The following is a 23,022-nucleotide window of genomic DNA, read 5'->3' as shown; positions in this document are numbered from 1 at the left end:
TGCACCTTTGGTCTTGTCCTTTACTTTTACAAAATAATATAGCAATAGCCGTGCACAAACCATATACAAGTAAATACAAATGTGACCTTTAGCACAAAGTAAGTAAAGCCTGCTTTGTCGCCGTTTGGGTTACCTGCTTCACAACACCTAACTCACATGGGTTTTTCAATTTAGCTCTAAAAGTTAAAGTGAAAGCGTGAGCACTTTTTGTTCCTAGCTAAAACCATAAGAGGGGTTTACAGTGATACATGGCATAAAACTGTAGCACAGTATAAAAGGGCTAATAAGATATATTATTATTTTATTCAAATACTAATGTGAATATTAAATATATTACATTCATTGTCCACAGTGACACTTTTTCTTCATGATGACCAAACTATTATGAAAAAATGGAAATCAGCATAATTATCATGAAGCAATAACTATCATTATGTTATTAGTATGGTGAGCTATAATTCATTTCTTTGTAAGACGTCTTGCTTTAGTCCAAAAACATATCTCAGAGATAATTAACATGGTTAGTGAGCTGCTTCTGCTCACCGTTAAAAATTGCCCCTTAATAAGAAATGTATCATTTATATCACCATCGGGATTCTGTAAGAACCATGACTACATGATACCACAGTGAATACAGCCCACAGTGTTGTGTGCAGAGTGTGATATGGTACTATATTAGAACATTTCACCTTTTTTAACAGTTTTCCGGACAAACAGCTCCGTTACATCTATTAAACATCAAAATTCAGTTAAGGACTAAGATGAATTCTAACAGGAAACAAACAACAGTTTTCTGTGTTTCCTTTACCCATCCATATACCCCAATCTCCTCCCTCCAATGATTTTATGGCTCTGTGGCCACATCACCTCAATTACCAACACCTAATTACAATTACCACTAAAGGTTACTATCACAATGACAGTATAGTAGGACAGTCTAGGACTTTACACCCACTGGTAACAAAATAACTGCTGATAAAGGCCATACGTCTGCATTCATGCAAAAATAACATAAGCTACTGTACAGAATGTGGATATAACAATACATATCGGTCTATTGCCCGTAACAATTCTGTAATTCTACACAGCAAAATACAGCATGTGTGTTTTCCACCTAAAAGGTTTATATTGTTGTCGTTTTTTGAGTTGGCATAATGCTTAAATATTCTCATATCTCTCGCCCTCGGTCCTGCAGGGTCGGTGATGTGAATCATCAACCTGCATGCTGAAATTCTGAACTATGCTTAAGGGAAAGCCAGTGGGGTCTGGTCGAGTGTCCGTATGAGATTCGGGAATGGGATGGGTTCCACAAACACACACACCAGCACAAAACTCCAAAATCTCCAAAAGTTAACAAAGCGATGGCGTTCCAGAAGCCGTTATCCTTCCATCTCCATGAGTCTCTCCTCTCTAATCCCTCTCTCCACATTCTGTCATCAGTCTGGCAGAGAGGGGGAGAAAGAAAGAATGAGAGAGAAAGAGAGAGAGATGACGAGACTTTTGGCTGGCTTGCAAGCTGTTTGGACAGATACAGGAGGATGTGGAGAGCTCTCTCATCCCTAATCTCTCCACTTTTTTCTCCTCCGTCTCTATTCCCTCATCGACCACTTTCCATCAGTCCGGTCTAACTCAACTTCTTCCTTAGTTGCTGTGCTTTAATGAGATCTGTAATTCTCATGCTACTCAATGAAGTAATCAAAACCTCATCTATCTAGGGTGACACAGACCAGATATGAGTGCATGTTGGTTACTCTTCTTTAGAACCAAAATAATAGCCATAGAAAGTCCAAAAGACCTTTACATACCTTTTTAAATAGTCAAGAATATTAACTAATTTGCTGACACTAAAAATTAAGTGATACATCTGCTGCCTTTATGTACAGAATGAGAAGACTTTGCTGATGTCATGCACTCTCTTGTCCAGTGACTTTTCAACTGGACACTGGAGACAATAAACGGGGGCCCTGCAAGTGCATTAGCAGACCCCCAAGGATAATGTTGTTTAACTGAGCATAAATTATGACCATATTGTTACTCAAGAGTATCTCTGCTGTAGGCCACCCAGACAGTCCAACCCTACAGTCTCTGGCCAAATCAATAAAAGAACATGCTTCATGGTATAACCGTATGGGAAATGTAAGATAAGTACATCTTGTGCCGTTATCGTTAAAATAACAGGAGCTCGCTTTAACCGGTGTCCCATCGGGGGCTCTTGTTTCTTACTGTGTGATTAAGTCATATGGTGTGGTATTCACTGTGTGGTCCAGGGACCTGGTTAGAAGTCTCAAAGGTCTCATGACTCCATTTAGCGCTAGCGTGACTTGCTCATGGCTTAAAGGTCACAGCATGGGGTCAGCCCAAAATGTCAACACTTACCATTTAAAAGAGACCTGCCTCACCAGAGAATTTTTTTTAAATTATGTATTTTCACATCTTTTTAAATCTTAACATTTCTAACAGTTTCTTTCGCCACCTGTGGCACGTTCTTTAACATCAGTGCAAGTTCTCACAACTCAAACAGGTCAGTTTTTACCCTGGGCACAGACCAGATTTGGCATTTTGATTAATCCTCATTCTTTCATTTATTAATACTGAAGCTAAAATGCGAATACACACTTTTCAAGGCAATCCAACTGTTCTGGAGGTGAACACAGCAGACAAATTACCTGCTATTCAAACTTTTTGTTTGCAAAGGCCACCCAATTAGAAGGAGGGGGATAAAATAGAAACAGCACCCTCCAGAAGGTAGATCAGACTTTGTTTTTGGTGCATTGACTCGCTATTGGATTAATACAACTTAATACAACAAATAAATAAAGTGCCCGGAAGGTCAAAAAGAATCACCTGATTTCAAAAGGCTCTAACAGACATAGATGCTTGCAGAAAATTTTAAAATACATGTGTAAGTACACAGTTTTATATCCAAAACATAAAACTGCCCCCCCCCCCCCCCCCCCCCCCCAACGCACAGCATATCTTCATATGATAGTCAAACTCGTCTCTGCTTTGCAAGCATTTCTGAAGTCATTTAAGCCACTACTGTAATGCTACTATAATGCTGTAATACTATGATAAATCTAAGAATGGGAAATATAAAAAACACCCTAACATATTCTAACATACATGTAAGATTATAGGAAAAACTTTTATACTTATATATACACTCTTATATATAGATATAGGAGTAAAAAAAAACCTGCACCTAATATTTGAAATAAGTAAATATATTATACAGCAATATAACAGCAAAAACCAGTATACATCATGATTCCATGATCCCCTTTAAACTTGCATTGTTTACTTTGGATACTTCAACCCATTTATTGTTTCTCTGCCCACTGATATGTGTTTATTCTTTAAATGAATTTATCCTCACAGTACTACTTTATCTCACTGTGTCTTTTTCCTGCTGTTTGTACTATCTGGTTAGATGTTAAACCTATATTTTACTGTAGTAGTGTTTGTGTGCTATTGCAATAAAGCCCTATCTTATCTAATACATCCCCCTACTCTATTTCACTGAAATGATACGGTGTTAAAACTGAGATGTATGTTTTATAGCAATAACGCTACCCACAAGCTACTTTTTCTACATTTGGTCCCACACAAAATTACTTGTTTGTGCCCTTCTGTGTAATGAAAATGCATCAGAGGAAAAACAGGGATATTGGAGGCATTTAATTTTTAACCACTAATCTTAGTCATGTCCCTGCAAGTACAAAATTGGCCATGGCCAACCTGCTCAGCGTTTAGTGTATTTTTACTGAGAAACTAGCGGGCAAGTAGACAGCCAAAAATAAATAAATTGCTAAATCCACTTTATCAGTCCTTGATCCCTTAACTTCTATCGCGCTTCGCCACCCGCCCATCCCATTATTCTAGTCCTCATCTCTTTGCTATAATCTCCCATTCAGCCTTCCCTGGTGCATTGTAATCTGCTGTAATCTGATGGATTAACCTTTCTGCTTTGGCTCATCAGCCGATGTTCTGTTCAATGCTGCGGCTTTAACCATCACTGCTCAGTTCTGCTTTTATGCCTGTATCTGTATATGTGTGCACAGCACTGCAATGTAAACTAAATAAAAGGGAGAGGAGGTAGATGAAGGCCATGACTGCAGAGATGTAGAATATATGAAGCACAGTGATACGATAAGAAGAAAAAAAAATACCCCAAACTGACACCAAACAAGATAACTTAAATATATCAGAAAAATAAACTAAATCCAAAGATTACAAAGAAAAAAATTAACTCATTAGGCTAACCAAGAAAAAAACTTATACAATGAACAACATGAATTTTGTGCTACTACCTATCTTCTATTTTTAATGCTGTGCATGTACAGCACAAAGTAAACCCTCATTATACAACGTAACTTTAACACCTCTAACAAGCAGTTTCAAGAGTATTGGCATGAGTGTAAATGGTGCTCACGACACACACATACGCAGATTCTAGCTGAATGCCTGATGCTTTCAAAAGGGCTAATTGACTCAGCTCGGCAGGTGATCAGGAGCACAATACCAAATCCTGCGTGCACACACACACACACACACACACACACACACACAGATGGGGTGTTAATTTGTGTATGTACACGTGTGCATGTGTTACGCTGAACACCCGAAACAAAGACGGACATCATGTCCACACCTTACCACTGCAAAAAAGTCAGCAGTTGGAAAAGTGCGACACATAACTGATGGATACGGTAAAGGCACTTAGAGCCTGATTGCCGCAATTTGCATCAACAGTCTTACTCTTTTAAGAAGCAAGCCTAATCCGAACACACATGAATAATACATGTATTTTAGATTGTCAATTGTCCATTGAGAATAAGCCCTTGTAGAAATCACAGGGGAAAAAATGTCCCTAATAGCTGCAGAACCTGTCTAAATCATGAAATATTTAAGTTTTGTTTAGTATCAAAGAAACGCAGCGACATTTATCCGCACACCTGTGGGAGCACTGTGAACTGACACTGCTAAGCTAGTTGAGAATGCCTTTTTGCCTCATTTTTTTTCAGAGGGGTCCACGCCTTTGACGATGCCCATGATGACTTCATGATTATTTCATTTTGCTTTCATAAAAAAGATAAAAGCTTTTGAAATATATGCCTGAGCCATTCAGATATACTGTACATCTCCAGACATACCAAGTGATATCCAATGTTTTTCCATCAAGGATAGACTGACTGCACTGCTGGCTGTTGCACATTTTTATTCTCCTCTATCCTCCACCACCTCCACCCATTATTCTATCTTGTTTTTCCCTCAATTTCTCTCCCATCAGTGCTTTCAACAAATCATCCATCCCTTCCCTTTAAATACACCCCCCTCCCATCCCTCTCTCTTTTCTTTCTCTGTCTCGTTCTCTCTCTTTCACGTCCCTTCATATGACTATGTAACATCAGGCAGGCTGCCAATTCACTGTACACCTCAATTAGAGGGGAGCCCTCCACACACACAAACCAGCGATGGACTGCTGTCTTTTAGCTGAAGGCTTTGTATGCTACCCAGCGCAAACCAAAAGGCTCCAGAGAGACAGGGCGAGAGAGTGAGCATGTGTGCAGGGCTGGCAGTTGGAGCGTGTCCGTGAGTGTGGCTTTGATATCAGTCTTGGTAATCTAAGTCATTCTCTCCACCGTATCAAGATACAAGTGACGCAAGCGCACAAACACATACAGACGTGCGCAAACACACACCAGATGGCTGAACAACACCAGGTCTTTGTCCTCCATTCTCTCGCCATCAACCTGTCTGCTCGTCTACTTTTCTCTGTTTAATGTTTGAATGTCGGCTTTTTCCACACTTCAAAGACTTCATAATTAGATTAGTCTTTGAAAACATTAAGAAAACAAAGAAAAGAAAATTCTTTGGGCTTTTGCTCGTGCAGTGGATCAGTAAATCATTCTATAATGATTGTAACATATGCACGTCTGTTTGTATGCTCCCATCTACTCCTAGACGAATGGACCAATCTTGATGCCTGCTGATTACTGATCAAGTTGTCGAAATAAGCTATTATAAAAAAAAGTCCAGAAATAGCACAGCAGAGCAGAAAACAACAATGCAGGGACAAGAAGACAACATTTCGGTGACCATTGTCTTGCCTTGAAGCAAGAAAACATGAAAACTTATATATCTATAACTTTCACGTACACCATATTATATAATCATATTTGCAATGTTTAACAGGATTAGGTGATGACAGTTCATGTAAGATTTTAAAATGAAAAACTGTGAAACGTTTGATGTGATTGCGAGTCAGAAAAAGTAATTATAGTTTTCTTGACAGCTATTGTTTGTTGACTTAACACCAAAGCGAAGACCCACCCGTAGTGCGGAGGTTTGCTAGTGGGACTAACAGGGAAAAACGAGTGAGGAATAACAGCTTGAAGAGACACAAGAAAAAAAAATTAACCTGCCTAACTCTGTATTAGAAGTTAGAGTTAGAAATATGGCCGTTGTCATCACAAGTGGACAAAGACTAGACAAAGACGAGACATTCCTTACACTTTGAAATTGCGGTGCACCAAATTTTCTTTGTTCTCTAAAAAAGTAAACCACTCTTCATCTCTACATGTTCAAAATATATCTAACACTAGTTTTTCCAAAAACAGCAGGTTGTATTCATATCAAGGAATGCGCATTTCAATCATGTCAACTTCAAAGTAAAATGTGCTAGATCCGAGGCACATCCTTAGATAGGCACGCAAGCACACATGTGCATGTGAGAGCTGAAGTGATGGAGACAGAGGGAGAGTTTGCAAAGAGTTAAGGGTCATTGTTCTTGATTGCAGAGGCCACTCGAGACATTAGATGTTCTTGCTGCAATCACATTGTTCACAAGTGTCCAAATCAGAAATCAGGATGCTTCTGGAGAGCAGGCAATCAATATCATAAACACCATCAAGGACAACCCTCGACTCCCGATCTCTGAGTCTCTGTCTCTCACTCTCAACCTTATTTTCTATTTCATTATATCCCCTTGACCTCAACCAACTCTCAAGGTTCTTCATCTGTCTCTTTCTACCTCATTAACATACGCTTGCAGAGCCACCCGATGTCCTTGTGCCTGGCCGGCAAGCCAGTTGGACTAAAAAGAACATGCAGGGAAACCAAGAATGTAGGACAACGAATGGGCAAAAACAAACAATGCACTGAATAAATGAAAGCAAGCTACTAAACACGCAGCAAAATGGAACAGATCTGAACCCGAAAATAAAAACGGGCAGACTCTCCTTTTAACAAGACTTGGAAGAATTTTGATAATCACACTGAAACAGAGTGTTATGACTTTCTGGAAGAACAGCTGCAGAGCTAATCTAATATAACACACAACTTGGCCAGTGTGATATAATTTCATACTATATAATCTTTTTAGAGCCTGACTGATGCTTTTTTGGCCTGTTACAGATAAATAGGTATCAGCGTACATATACAGTTTGATGTGAGCTGATCTGAAAACTTTTATTGCAGAAAAAAGTGCAGAAAAAAGATGCTTGGGGTAATTTAGAAGTGATGTCACCACACAGATTACCCAGCAGAGCAGCTCCAACTCTATTATTTAAATACTCTCAGCAGTGTGAGGCAGATAAAGTGCTTTTAATAACGTGCTGTATGAATGTATGGGTAAATACTGCTTGTAGAGTAATGTGCTTTGAGTAGTCAGTAATTCTAGGAAAGTGCTCTTTAAATGCCAGTCCATTTTCATTCCCAGTTCCACTGTCTGCAGTACATGTAGCAGAGTACACATTACAGCTGAGGAGACGGTGGTGCGGAGTCAGGCAGGATCTTCATTTTAAATTGCTAACTGCATGTTAAATGCAACCAAATAAACTATGATTGAGTTTCCTTTTATAATACTACAGTATTAACAAATCGTACATAAACTCGTAATGGCCATTTCGAGTAAAAATACTATTCCATAATTTATGGAAGCTATTCAGCCTTTCTAATCAATTTTCATTACTTCCCACATGCTCTTTAATGTCTTCCCAGGAGCCTTCTCACTGGATCTACTTCAATTTGTGTTTTGTTTTTTTGCATTCCACAAAGTTTGACGGCTCAGGTAGTTTTTAGATTTGCACATTTTGCCTATTTTTACAGTATACCTTGGCTACTGCACCACACACAATTTACCAGACGAACTCTTTAGGCGTATGCAAAGAAAATAGTGAAAACAGTGTCCAGTACATAAAGAATGTTGGCATGTGTAAACCTGTCCTAAATATTGGTATTGGTTCAAAAAAAATCTAATATGGGTTTAGCTATAGTTCATATGCATACAGACAGTTCTTAGTTTGAAATTAAATGGAAAATCATACAGCGCACAAGCACTCAACACCAAGGGTGGGTGAAATTATATGAAGACCTTTCAAGGAGATTTGCCATAATGATATTTATGACAATACAGAGAACAATGTTTTATCAGTGCATGCAGCTTGTGCAGGTGGCAGCATTTATTGGTGAAATGAAAAATGAAGGGCATTTTACATCCTTCTTTTCCAATGAGCTCCTGTCATTGGTGACAGACAACCTAATTCAAAGGGTGAATCTATTGATACAAGGTGCCAACAGCAGCAGTAGCAGTAGCTTTATAGTGCAATAGTAGTGACACAACATTATGTAGAATGAAACAGCATAATTCAAATTTAGGTTACTTTGTTGAGGTTGTTGAAGTAGCTCTGCTTTTAGGTACTAAATCATGATCCGATACTGACCCACGGCTCTCCCTCTCAGACATTTTTGGGCTTCTATCATTATTGTGCACAATAGGGAATATAAACACATGGCACGGCTATATCAAATCTGCCATTTCTATCACATAAAACTCATTTCAATATTATCACAGACAAAGCCATATGGCATGACAAGTGTTGGTGTGGATTTCGTGGGGAAGTGTGAATGAATGTTTGCTCATTTCGAGAGCCATGAAAAGGTCATCTTTTAAGATACAGGTCTTATAGTCGCCTCTCATGTCTGCCCATCAACAATCTAGGCGACTAAGCAGAATTCGTTGGGAAGTGAGACCCCACGTTGGAGAACGGAGACCTGATCAGACTCCTGCAGACCTTAATTAGGTCTACTGTTTGCAGTAAAACCTTCCAGCTCAAGGTCTTTGTAATCTCTTTTGCCTGGCCTTGCAGACTGCAGAGTAGCAGACCATCACTTGCCCCTTGCATCCACTGAAAAAACGAAGACTTTGATGTCTTGGGACATCAAGTATCTGCTGTACTTCAGCGCCTTCTCAGTATCTGCCTCTGCTAGAGTGTCGATGGAGACCTCTTATTATCAATTATGAGCCCTCTAGAGCCCTTGATCATAACCAACTTCGGAACTCCCACTATACCATCCGGGCCAATCAGGTGAGGTTCCCGGTTCGACCAACAATCTAAGCGACTTGCCCACTCCTGCCAAAGAGTCACAAACTTTGTTGTGACTTTTCTTTCGATTTGGTTTGAGCATTGGACATTTACCAACCAGGTGTCATGATCAACTTACATTTTTCACTAACACGTTACTGTACTAAATTTGGTAATTATAAAAATTACAATTAAATTATGTCGTAACTTGCGTTACGAAGGTTCTTCAGTTATGTAAATGCTGGGCAGATAGAGAGAAGAAAAAATCCAGCAAAAATGTTTTTTTTCTTCCTGTGCACTTCCACAACAGTCAGCTGATTTCAGTTTGTGTGCGGGAGAAGGAAATTGGTGGAGCGGTACCACAAAACAGCTTTTCAGGAGCAGAGATATGGACATTACTTTTATCGATTTTTACTTATTTTTACTGCCAGGGATGTGATGGTAAAGTGCAAACTGCATCCAGGACAGAAACAACCGCATTATACTGCTATACTTTGGCCCATTGCAACCATCTGCACAGACAGCATAGGTAACAAACTGGTAATTATGTCCCGTTCAAAAACCTGATGAGGGCATATCTTTTGGTGCTTATATGTTCAGCACCTAGAAACTTTAACTCCTTTGGCTCCATCTCTAACGCCAATTTCTACAGAAAATGAGACACACGGTGCTTCATGGTGTCATACATAGTGGACCAAAACACGCATTTTCCCCACGGAAGACATCCAAGAACAAGCATTATTGTCGTGACAGACCCTGCTGAGTGTGAAGTACGCCATGTGTGACTGATAAGACAACAGAAGGACCGTGTGTATGCATTAGTGTATGGGTGTGTGTGTATTAATGGATAGACAGATGGGATAGTCTAGGGGAACAGTTGATAAAGGCTTTATACTGCAGCTGCCCCTTTCTCTTCCCCTCTGCAGCGAGCACACACTCAAGAGACAACAAAAAAATCTCCACTGGCACCATTTGTGTGTGTGTGTGTGTGTGTGTGTGTGTGTGTGTGTGTGTGTGTGTGTGTGTGTGTGTGTGTGTGTGTGTAAGTGCTGTGGGCTGTTTGTGTGGCAGCTGCCCTGGCATCAGGTGGGCAGCTCCTATTATACATGTAGAAAGCACAGCTGCTGTAATATGTAAACGCACATTACTTCCTACTCCAAACACAGAACGCACTGATGAAGATGAACACACACACACACACAGTGAGATTCCCTATAATCTAAGGATCAGTATCTCTCAGAGACCCACATTTACACACAAACAAATGGGAAATCGACCCTCTGCAATCTCATTACGCACACACACACACAGCCCGCATCCTTTCCTGCATGCGCCCTCTAATCAGATGCACATGTATACACACACCCACGAAGGCTGCATCTTTCCCTAGATGTGAAACAGATTAACATAGCGCACAGTGAAATGTTTTTTTGTTTCTTTTTTTTCGGCTCACTAATCAGACAAGAGCGCACATCCATCCAGAAGGTATCTCCACCTTGCTGCCGAAGGTGACGAAAAAACACACCTGCTAATCTGCATCTTTTCTACATTCTGGTACAAGATGCCCGAGACTTCTGTATGTCAAGCAAACCGGCATAGACACCAATCAAAACACACACCAGACCCACCCAACCTGCCAGTTGTTCTCCAGATGCACGCCAGATACGCAAACAAATGTCTGCCCATCACCTCCCGTATCTGTGCAGACACATGTTGTGATGTGAAGAGGTCGGCCAGCTTGAATCAGGCCACTGGCACCTGACAGCAGTCGTCAGCTCAACAGCTGTCCGAGCGCATCGCTGGCTGTTGCTGAACATCCTACATATGCGTGTGTTTGTCTGGACTCGTGGCCGTACGTGCTCTATCAGCAGGGACATTCTAAGTCAGTGCTGGGACTGGTGATGTCCACACGGGTTAGGGACCCTGATTTATGAGGTCACAGGGTTAACACACTGCTTTTTTTTTATCTTTTCTTTTTTTGAACTTGGTACACATTTTACATTTCCAGTCAACGGATGTTGTGTTCATACTGTGGCCACATGTGAATTACATCATAAAGGCCTTACTGGAAGAGGGAAACTGGAACTCATTATATTACTTAATTTAACTGTTTTTGTCAAATGTGTTAATATTAGCAATTGATTTGTGTCCATGAGCACAGTAAGAGAAGTTTTTCCAACGTTAGAGGTCAATGGACTGTTTTGACAAAGGCAGAAACAGTCCACTAGTCTGCTGAACACTAGAGTGGTTGATGGTGACATAATCATTTTGTCACTCACACCAGAGAGCACAGTTTTTGTCCCTTTTTCTTGACTAACTTTAAGCCATCATTCTATTCTGAGAAAAATGATTCACAGGACAAAGAGCCAGCTAAAAACTGGAGATCCCAGGACGACAAAGTCAAACTGCAATGCTCCGAGAAGCTACAAATAACCCCGGAGCTACATCTTAGAATCTACAGCCCTCAGTTAGCATGTTAACATGTCTGTACAACTAGAACAAGACTGATCAAGTATATGGTGTTTGGAAAGGTTGCCAGGAGAATGGCTCTAAAGAACATGACAGCACAGCTTAGGTTTCCAAAGGTGCATCTTAATAAACCACACGACTTGTGCAACAATGTTCTTTGGACAGATAAGACCAAAGTGGATTTCTTTGGCTATAATGCACAGCATTGGGTACAACCAAACTGTCAACTACATTTGTGGAGGACTGAAGATTTGGGCCATGAATTCTTCTGTATACCAAAGTATTTCAGAGTCAGACATGAGGTTGTCTATCTGACAGCTAAAAGTTGGCTGAAACAATTATGTATCAGGGCAATGATCCTAAACACAGCAGGAAATCGACATCAGAATGGCTGAAAAAAGAAAAGAAACAACATGTTGCAATGCCCCAGTCAATGCCCAGACCTCAACGCAACTGAAATGCTGTGGTGGGACTTTGAGAGAGCTGTGCATAAATGAATGCCCACAAACCTCAATAAACTGAACTTTGTAAAGAAGAGTTGTCTAAATTCCCTCTGCAACGATCTCAGACAGATAAAGTCATACAGAAAAAGTTATTTGACCCAAAGCTGGCTTTACAAACTACTGTGGCGTGCTTAGTTTTTCATACAACACTTCTGCATTTTGGCTCAGTTCATATTAAATTCAGTTCAGTTTTATTAATACAGCGCCAAATTACAATAACAGTCACATCAAGGTGCTTTTTATTGTAAGGTAAAGACTCTACAATAATACAGAACCCCAACTATCAGATGACCCCCTATGACCTAGCATTTGGTTACAGTGGGAAGAAAAAACTCCCTTTTAACAGGAAGAAACCTTCAGCAGAACTAGCTTCAGGGATGGGCAGCTATCTGTTGGCGGTGATAGGAGGGAGACGGTAAATAATGACACAGTGTTATTATGTCATGTGTTGTTGTTCATCTGAAACTGTATTTAAATAATTTTAGTATATGCTAAGGAACAGATGATTTTTTATTTTCTATCCTCTAAACTAAAATGAATAAATAAAACACTTTTTGCAGTAGAATCTCCAAAACACTAGCAATCCTCCCTCTTTCCCAGAGTGCTTTGCCACATCAAGCCAACACACACATAGCCATGCCCCACAATGGCAATCCCAATGTCAGATGCCGCAAAGACTTTATGTGAATAAAAGCCATCTCGCAGTTGATAGGTTCAGCTGTAATCTTTCCTTTTGTCTCTTGACACCCACAAAGCCTTCCCACTTATCAAAGATTCATTAGCTCACTAATATATCCATCTAGCTCTCCATGCACATCGCCCGTCCATTAATGCCGAGCCATATTCCTCCAGAGGGGATGCTGAGATAATGCCCTGCTCAAGGACATAGGGGGTAATACATATGAAGTGATAGCCCACCTGGGAATTGAACCTACAACCACAATGGCACATTAGCAGCGACTGCCTCCGATAAGTGATGCAGAACAGTATCATATCAGTCTCCGTCCCGGCAAACATCCTGCTGTTGTATTTCAGATCAGTCTGCCAGCACCAGTGTGCTTCTGGATCACTCCATCCTAATGTCATGCAGCACTGCCTTTGAAGAAAATGGTTTCTCCCCCCTATTTTTCCCCACCTACCATCTATTTGTTTCAGGTGGAAGCCATTCTAACGCACTGTCCCATTGACTCATTTTCAAACTAATGCACCATCCTTTCAATTTGGTAGTAAAAAAAGACAGAAAGAAGAAAGTGCTGCCTGTCTCCCTCGAAATACAGTATATAGATGGATACTGTATTTGTTATTTTGAACACTCCATTCTGTTTTCAATATCACGTCCTCTAAATATTTGGCTGGAACATCTCCATTTCTAAGTCTTCTGAAGAACTGGAAAATTGTCTAACATTTTTGATAGACTTCGAAGTTTGCCCTGTCTATTAAGTATCCTTTGTTTGCATTTAAAAATGCCTCATTTAGCTTCATTAAAACTCTTGTCTGTCAAACACATAATCTTGACCTAATCAAATGACGAAAACTTGTATAAAACCTTTAATCGCTCCAAAAGAAGCTTCTCTTAGCCTGACAGAATATGGTTGGGACTGAAGACTACACAGTTCACAGAAACATGCTCATTTCTAACAACATATTATATATTCTTGGATACTTTTGGCTTAATGTGATTCACAGTGCAAAATAATCCATTTCATTTCATTTATACAGCGCCAAAACACAACAATAGTCGCCTCAAGGTGCTTTATATTGTAAGTTAAAGAGTAATACAAAAAATCCTAAATAAGATTATCACTGCTCCAACAATGGCTATACTGTAGGCCCAAAGATGCAATAACCAGTAGTTGCAATAAAATAATTACATTTCAAATAACATCAGCTGGTGCTCAAGTTGCATTACAGACAGTATAGGCATCAAGTTTCAGTAGTTCTACTTTGTTTTCATTATGGATAGACGCTAAATTAATAGATATCTAATATGTTAAATTATATATATATATATATATATATATATATATATATATATATATATATATATATACGCACACACATATATATATATACACACACACACACACACACATATATATATATATACTGCAAAGACATTACAAATAAAGTGTAATTTATTTAACCAGCCTGTCTTAACCTAAGCAAACACACCTCTAAAGCAGATGCACAATCAGGTCATATAAGTACGAGCTGATGTATGGCTCACTGTTTTATCAGCCTTGTATGTCTTTGAATCTATCTCTGTCTCCTGCTCATAAAAGGCACAACAGAGACAGCATTTTTTTTTTTTTTTTTTGCAGGCTGACGTATACTAATGTACTAATGGATAGAGGAGATAGAGAGGCTGAGGGAATGGGGAGCAGAGGAGAGAAGGACACACACACATATGCATGCACACACAGATGAGGTGGGACATTCTCATGGGAGGCAGATTTGCGGGCATCCAGCCCACCTCGGTTAGGAGAAAGAGAGCTGAAGGTGACATATAAGCAAGAACGACAGGGAGCGGAGGGGAAGAGAAAAAGAGAGAGACGGTTGTTGTTGGCAGAGAAAGCATAAGGCCCGAAGACAAGGACAGCAGGAAAGTACGGCTCGGAGAGTCCAATGATAATTCACTCAAACACTAGCAGCCCTTACAGCAGTAATATTATCTCTGAAGGATTTACACACTAGTCTTCCCTCAACAGGCTCTAACAGCAACTCCACACATGCATTTACAGGGACTAGCACACTGCAGCACAAAACCCCCATGTATTGACCCATTGATGTACCCTTTCATATATATCATGGCAACAAGTGCACACATACACACACACAAACCTAGAGTGTGAATACCTAACTGCTGTTTCAGAAACTCACAAATGAATCATGAATATGGATCTAAACAATGTAATTGTGTATATTTGTGCCAGACAGTAGACGGCAGACGTTAACACACACACACACACACACACACACACACACACACACACACACACACACACACACACACACACACACACACGAGGCTTGAGGAAAATCCTGTTGTGTATTCTGAGAAACTAATAGGAATTTATTCCACTAACTTCTACTTAATGGGATAAAGATGGAATTAAAGTGTTCAGGTGTTGTGCTCATCTGCTCATTATGAGTTTGCATCGGAGGGAAGAGGAAAGTGTAATCCGCTCACACGCAAACGGGGGGGGAAACAGACAGCGGCACGACCCGAAGATTATCAATCATCTCTACCAGCCTGGTGTTTTTGCCATTTAACCAGCCCGAGCAGCCGATGCGCTGCTTCAATCATCGTCTGCTAGTCTAAATGCTAGTGCTAATTAGCATTCACATGCTAAATTACCTCCCATCCCATGTTTCTTGATTAGGCTTAATCATTCTGACAGCTATAGTTTTACCACTAAGCTTGAAGAGCCAATACATCCGCGGCCATCTCAAACTCTAGGAAGGGGTCCACGGTGCTCTCGTTCACTGAATGCTGGTAGGTGAAGAGTGGATAATGGGCTAAGGACTTTTCCTGTGCTTTATGAACTATATTGCCAAAAGTATTTGCTCGTCTGGCTTCACACTCATATGGACTTGAGCAACATTGCATTGTTAATCCATAGGGTTTAAGATGATGTCAGCCCATCCTTTGCAGCTATGACAGCTTCAACTCTTCTGGGATGGCTTTCCACAAGGTTTAGGAGTGTGTTTATGGGAATTTGTGACCATTTGTTCAGAAGTACATTTGTGAGGTCAGACACTGATATTGGACAAAAAGACCTGGATCACAGTCTTTACTCTAATTCATCCCAAAGGTATTTGATTGGATTGAAGTCAGGACTTTGTGCAGGCCAGTCAAGTTTTCCTGAGGAACCCATTCTAGTTTGTGGAAGCAGTCTACATGCCTAGGTGCCTGATTGTATACACCTGTGGCCATGGAAATGATGGGAACACCTGAATTCAATGATTTAGATGGGTAAGTGAATACTTTGGGCAATATAATGTATGCTTGATTTAAATAGTTTAATTTAAATAGTTTAAATGTATTTTCTCCAATCACTGCTGTTTCCATAAAACACCAGCATCCACTAAAATAATCATAGAGAAAGGAAATCATTCTGCTGGGAGCTGTTCAGAATTGGAGCACTCAAGAGTCTTAAGTTGTAAAAATAATACACCAGTGTAAACACACCCCATTAAAAGACAGTTTTTCTGCATTGTTAATTTTTTGCAGAACTACTAATGATTGGTTATTCATTATCAGCTATCTTAGCGATTAATTGTGGGTGGCTGTGGCTCAGGAGATGGAGTTGGCTGTGGGTTGTAGAGGTTGGTGGTTCGCTTCCTCTCTCGAATTGTCAATGTGAATAGACACGGTACTTAGATTAAGAAAAGGTACTTGAATGAATGTGTGTGCTTGGGTGAATGAAACTAGCAGGAAAGAGTCATACAAGTACCAGTCCATTTACCATTACTTATCTTTCTTTATAGCACAATTGTAAAACAATAACTAAACAGTCAGTTATTCCAAAATCTTTTGGCCTTCATTTTGATAGGTTCAGTGAAGAATTTACAGAAAAGGAGAGAGAGAGAGAGAGAGAGGGGAAGACATGCAAAGGGTCGCGGGTCAGACTTGAACCTGGGCCGGCCGCTCGCAGCCATCCTTGCATGTGGTCGCCTGCTCATCGCACTGAGCTCATCTTTTTGACCTATGATCCATTTACTGTCAGAAGGTATTTCTTGGTGCCACTCCTGTTAATATAATTCAGATACTGGTGACAGCCATGTGTGACTCACATGCAGAATTGATGATGACTGGTGCTGATGGTGGATGATGATCTAAAAGAAGAACTGAATGATCTAAAAACAATTTAAAAAAAAGACAGAGGAAGACAGAAAAGCACACCCTTTCCAAAGACTTTCCAAAAGCTTTCCTAGGACTTTGGAAAGATCACAACTTTATATGAAATGTTTGAAACTTTGTTTTGTTTGTGTTGTTGTAGACATTTGGGCATATACACTCTTTGGGAATGTTGCCCTTTGTCTGTTTTCTGGTCTTTTTACATCTATCTTCCTAAATGTAACAAGGAAGGCACCGCTTTTTAAAGACATGATAAGTCCCACGGTTTGGAAAGCGCTTGTTATATCTTTATTAATTTATATCACAACTTTTACTTTAACTATAAAACCTTGATTTGAAATTCAATACAGCTGGCACAACTACAGTGGAGAACAAAAGCACAGGGTCTTAGTGAGAAATGCATTAGAGCAGAAATGTAAACTGGCACAAAGTATACAACAGCATGAAAGTAGCCTCCAGGAAAAGCTGCTTAGGATGCTGTGCAGTGTTAGCCACACTACATAAGAGATGGTGGGCAGATTATGACTCAATTCATGCAGTATACTGCTTATTTATTATCTTCTTAAAGGGTCAATGCCGTTAAGGGGGTGGAATGCTGTTAGCTGGGAGGAGTGAAAAAGTGGACAGGATAGGGTCGTGCACGGTACGTCACCGTCACATACTGAAAAAGAGCCGAGCACCGTGGAGCATCTCGCTCTATAGTTGCTTGGGTAATGTCTGAGTGGGACAGATGTAGGATCAAAAGAGCAATGCGGGTGAACTTCTGGTCCACCTCACCAGCTCTGAGATGCCCTGAAGCCTAACCAGTCTCACTTGTCTCCCTGTCTGAAAGCAGTGAAGTGCCAGTGTTATGTCAATCAACTGGTTGGCACAGTTGCCTCGGTAGCGCTGTACTCCAATCAGTCCTGTCACTCAGGCTATCTTCCAAGATAGAAAGGAAAAGGGAAAAGTAATTGGATTTGCTGCTAGCAGGGAAATGATGAAATGACATGAAACCATACCCCTTCACCCACCACACACGTCTGCACACCTATACATTGCTGTGAGTAAATCTCCCTCTTTCTTCCCCTCTCTCTCTCTCTCCATCTGTCTAGCTTCATCTTTTTGTTTCTGAAATCTGGAAATACTTCAGGCTGTTGAGAGTTTCTTTTCATCTTACCTGATGCGGCAGGAGCACCTTGTTCTCCCAGGTAGACAAAAGAGGAGACGAAATGAGAGGAATGAAAGGATTTCCAGGTTTTTACTGAGATCTGAAGACGGGGTTTTTTAGGATGTTTCTGGCAAACGACGCAGAAGGCAGCCGATAGTGCAATTTCGTGCTGTTAAAAACTCAGTGTCCCACCTACACTTTGTCTGCCAACAAAGCAATGTACAGTGGTGTTTAAAAGAAGAAGGTAATCATGTGTGGCTTTGAGGTACAGAGCAAGGACCAAGAACATATACTGCATAAACGCAGTGTGCTGCTGCTAACTGACAGGCCTGGGAGAGGTGAACAGCAGATAGCCAGACTGTCACCATAAAAAAAAAAAAAGACTGCCTCCTATACACAGTATTATATCGCACTGTTTGTGCTGTATCCTAAATCCCACTTTCATCGTGTATCAGACACTGTCTCTCATATCTTTCTTATTGCAACCCTGATAACATACAGTAAGTATGGGCATGGTCACTGTATAAGAGCTATATAATCAAATGAGCATCAAATGTAATTATTGTAGTCACTTTTGTTCTTTTATGTTTTATTTAGTTTTTTACTATTATTTCATTTTACATTCTATTTTATTCTCTTCTTCCAAGTAAACCGAAGCCTGTGTTTCTTTAATGACACCATAGTACGTTGCATTATAGTAATCAAATCTGGGGGTAATATCTGTGTGGATGACCTTTGCTAAAGCTGAATGAGATGAAAGAATAGTTTTAACCTCAGAGATCAGCTTAAACTGAACAGAACAAGATGGCATGACGTATCCAAAAAAAAAACGTGTTTATTAATTAATAAGATCAAACTGAGATCAAGTGACTGACACTGTGATGAGGGCAAGGAGGAGTAAATAAAAGGCAATAATTATTGAGGCAAGACAATATGGAAAGTGTAGTCATTCTGTTTGGCTTTAGTGAGACATGCACTCACTGGCCTCTTTGTTAGGAACATACACTTGTTGTTAATGCACATATCTGATCAGCCAATCACATGGCAGCATCTCAATGCACTTAGGTATGTAGATATGATCAAGATAAGCTGCTTAAGTTCATCAGAATGGAGAAGAAAGGTGATTCAAGTAACCTTGTTGGTGCCAGAGGTCAGAATGGGCAGACTGCTTTGAACTGAGAGGAAGACAACAGTAACTCAAATAAATACTCGTTAGAGCCAAGGTATGCAGAAGAGCATCTCTGAACACATGACACATCAAGCATAGAAGCAGATGACCTACAGCAGGACAAGACCATGCTGGGTGCCACTGCTGTCGGCTAAGAACAGTACCAACTGAGCATCATTTAAATACTGCAGCCCCCCACATCCATCGCATTGTGACCACAGTGCACACATCACAAAGCTCAATTCATCCCAAATTGGTTTCTTCACCATGATGAGTTCACTACTCAAATGACCTCCACAGTCACCAGATCTCAATCTAATAGAGCACCTTTGACATTTTGTGGAAAGGGAGATTCATATCATGGATGTCCAGCAAATAAAGCTGCAGCAACTGTGTAATGCTTTCATGTAAATATGGACCACAAACCTCCAAGGGATGTTTCCAGCACTATGTTGAATGGATGCCATAAATAATTAAGGCAGTTCTGCAGGAAAATGGGGTCCAGTTTGATATTAGCGAAGTGTACCTGTGTCATCAGCGTAGCCATGGAAGTTCTTGATGTTACTTAGACCCAGTGGAAACATGGAAAACAGGAAATGACACTGGGCCCAGAATGGGTTCCTGTGGAACGCCAGGTAATTCCAGATCCTTTAGAAAAAAAGCTTTTCTGATTGTGCCAGAGGCTGAGCTAACGTGGAGAGGAGATCATTCTCAGTGCTATGAAGAGTAGCATTTTGTAAATCAGTCAAAAAAAGATATGTTTCAATAAAAACACAGCTAGTTCAGCCAGAGCCTCGTCTGAAATGACTTAATACACTCAGGCTGAGGGAGGGACCTTCAAAACACTAAGAACCTAATCACGGTCCCACAGCTCCATTAAGTATCAAAGAGAGCTTTCACTTTGACACACGGCCCTTAATCAGCAGTTCACTTCCATCAAAAATATTCTATATAAATACGTCTCAAAGGTGAAAACCGGAGTCAGCAAGGTCGGCTAATAAAGCAGAATTAGTTCTTACAGGCACAGTCAGAACCTATAAAGAAGAAAGCCAGTGGCCCACGAGCAAGGCTACTGTTTTTTTTTTACACATACATGCCACGTGTTTAGCCAGTCATGACATTTTGATTAGTTTTGCTGATGAAAGGCAGCATAGATTAACCCTGGCTTATGTCATAGCTCTCTTTCTCCCTCACACACACACAAACCTGTACCAACGCTTATCCAATGAACTGGCTCCATTTAAGATCTACACTACTGATTATATATTCATAGATCAATCAATACAGAGTCTAGCAGCCGGGACACGTCCATGGGGGCAGACACACACACAACAACAGTCACACTGCAGGAATTTTAATGAGCAGGAGCGTGTGTGTATGTGCGTGCGTGCGTGTGTGTGTGTGTGTACATCAATACAATGCAGCTTTACATTTCATTAGGCCAAGGAGCACAGTTTAACTTCCAATGAATAGCAATAAAACCACACGGCCTGTAACCATCTCTCTCCATCTGCTGCCTCAGCTTCGCTTTCTTTCCCTCCCTCGTTCTAATCCCAGTCCTATTCCCCTCTCCCTCGCCCCAGAATTTATTTTTGCACAAATCAAGTTCAGCCATTAAACAGCTGTTCTCCAATTTAGCCAAAAAGACCTTATTTAAACCTAAAACGAATCACTTCCTGCGCGAGGAAAGCCTTAGCGGGCACGGGCTAATGAAAAAGCCCAATAACCCAGCTGTAGCTTGAATTGCTGTTGATTTATAGTGATTGTCATCCCGTCTCGCCATTATCCCGCTCATATAGACAACAGCATTTTAATGCAGCATCTGCATTGATCTGTGTGTGAGGACACTGGCAGCCTCCACCCCGTCGTATTCACCTTCCTTCCTCCATCCCCAAAGCACAGGAAGACACGGCGGCTGAGAGGAAATGGGATTCCGATCAGCGGGATATCATCCAGGATCTGCTGACCCCCACAGTCTCAGCGCACATACAAATCATCTGTCTGCACAACCGCAGACACAGTCCAAGGGGTCAGGCTGCAAGGACTAGCGGGCTAGGTTTCAGTCGACTTAGCAAAACTCAAGTGACAGGAAGCTGTGTAAGGAGGCGTGTGTGGGTCTGTGTGAGAGTGTGCGCATAGTATCAAAGCCTATATAAAAGCAGTCGACAGCAGCGTCGCAAAGGCTGTTCCACAGGCTGCGGAAACACACAGGCCTCCTGTTTAAGCTGTCAAATATGTGTCTAAAACTGCAGCAGCTGAATCTTTAAAACATCTGAGCTGAGCTTAATGGGACGCGACAAAAAGTAAAAGGCAAACTTAAAGACGTCGCCCACTGAAATAAAAATAAAAAAATAGACATCAGCAGCTGCAAAATGATGCTTGTCTACTAAAAGAAATGTCTGAAACTTCATAAAGCTCAATGCGACGCAGAGTGAAATGCCGATCTAACATTTCTTTTCATTTACTTTCTGTGTGTATGCACTTTTTATCTTCACCTGAGTGTGTTTATTCAGCCTCGGTAGTATTGATGACACAGACACACTCCTATGACGAGCAGGGGGAGAAAAGAGAAAGTATAGCTAAGGCTCAGGAGCAGCTGATTGGCACACGCACCATGCGATCCACTCCACACGGGTACTTCAGGAGCATTATTATAGACCCACAGGTGCACGCATACACGTACACAAAGAAATAGCGTGATGTTCTTATGCTGAACACGGCGGGAAATTACTGCTAGCCTGTGATTGAGCACAGGCACACGCAAAGCACAGGTTTCCTTCACCCGTCCCTTCACCGGAGGTACTCAGGAGACACATAAAAATCATCTGCACCCACCTTATAGCCACTCAGACACTCTCACTGCCTTTTGACAATCCTGTGACTAGACCACAAAAGAACTCAGCAAGATAAAAACCACACAGCTCCAGTTTGTCTAGCAGTACAAGCTCCACTCTGTACATCCTCCACAAAGACACACACACACACAAGCTCGCTCTGCAGGAGAAAACGCACTTCTCCAGAAACTGCTGCTTTACTTTTTTTTTAATGTATATGTCTTATTTGGTATGTCTCAAAAGCATTCAGTGACAATGGCAAATCACTGAAAAGCTATTTCAAAATAAAACAAGCACAAAATGCCATTACAGACACAGAAATATATATATATATATTTATATATATATATATATATATAGCCTCGTCGCTACACTGATATATATATACACATGCACATTCAAAGCTGATATCTACACTGAGCGCTGATGATAAAGCCATTTGTCAGCGATGCCAAAACCAATGACCACTGAAAATACATCAGAAAATGACAGAAAATTGCTTCAGAGTGAAAATGCTTTTCTATAGTCCATGAAACACGCATACTCATGCAGTATACACACACACACACACACACACACACACACAAGCCCTGCACTGTTACCAGAGCCTTTAAATCCCCGTTTTAGTCACATTTTGTTAGTTTCCTTTCACACCACACCACTGTCAGGTGA

General features: G+C 40.7%; 1 protein-coding gene across 4 annotated transcripts in view; it reads right to left on the bottom strand.

Annotated features, from left to right (window-relative positions):
- LOC309697328 (plexin-A1-like) overlaps positions 1-23,022 on the bottom strand; it is a 330,439-nt gene that overhangs the window by 217,763 nt on the left and 89,654 nt on the right. The gene's annotated exons all lie outside the window — the stretch shown is intronic.

This window comes from Aulonocara stuartgranti (genome assembly GCF_965226115.1).
Source record: "Aulonocara stuartgranti genome assembly, chromosome: 20".
Taxonomy (NCBI): Eukaryota; Metazoa; Chordata; class Actinopteri; order Cichliformes; family Cichlidae; genus Aulonocara; species Aulonocara stuartgranti.
This window is presented reverse-complemented; position numbering and strand designations above follow the sequence as displayed.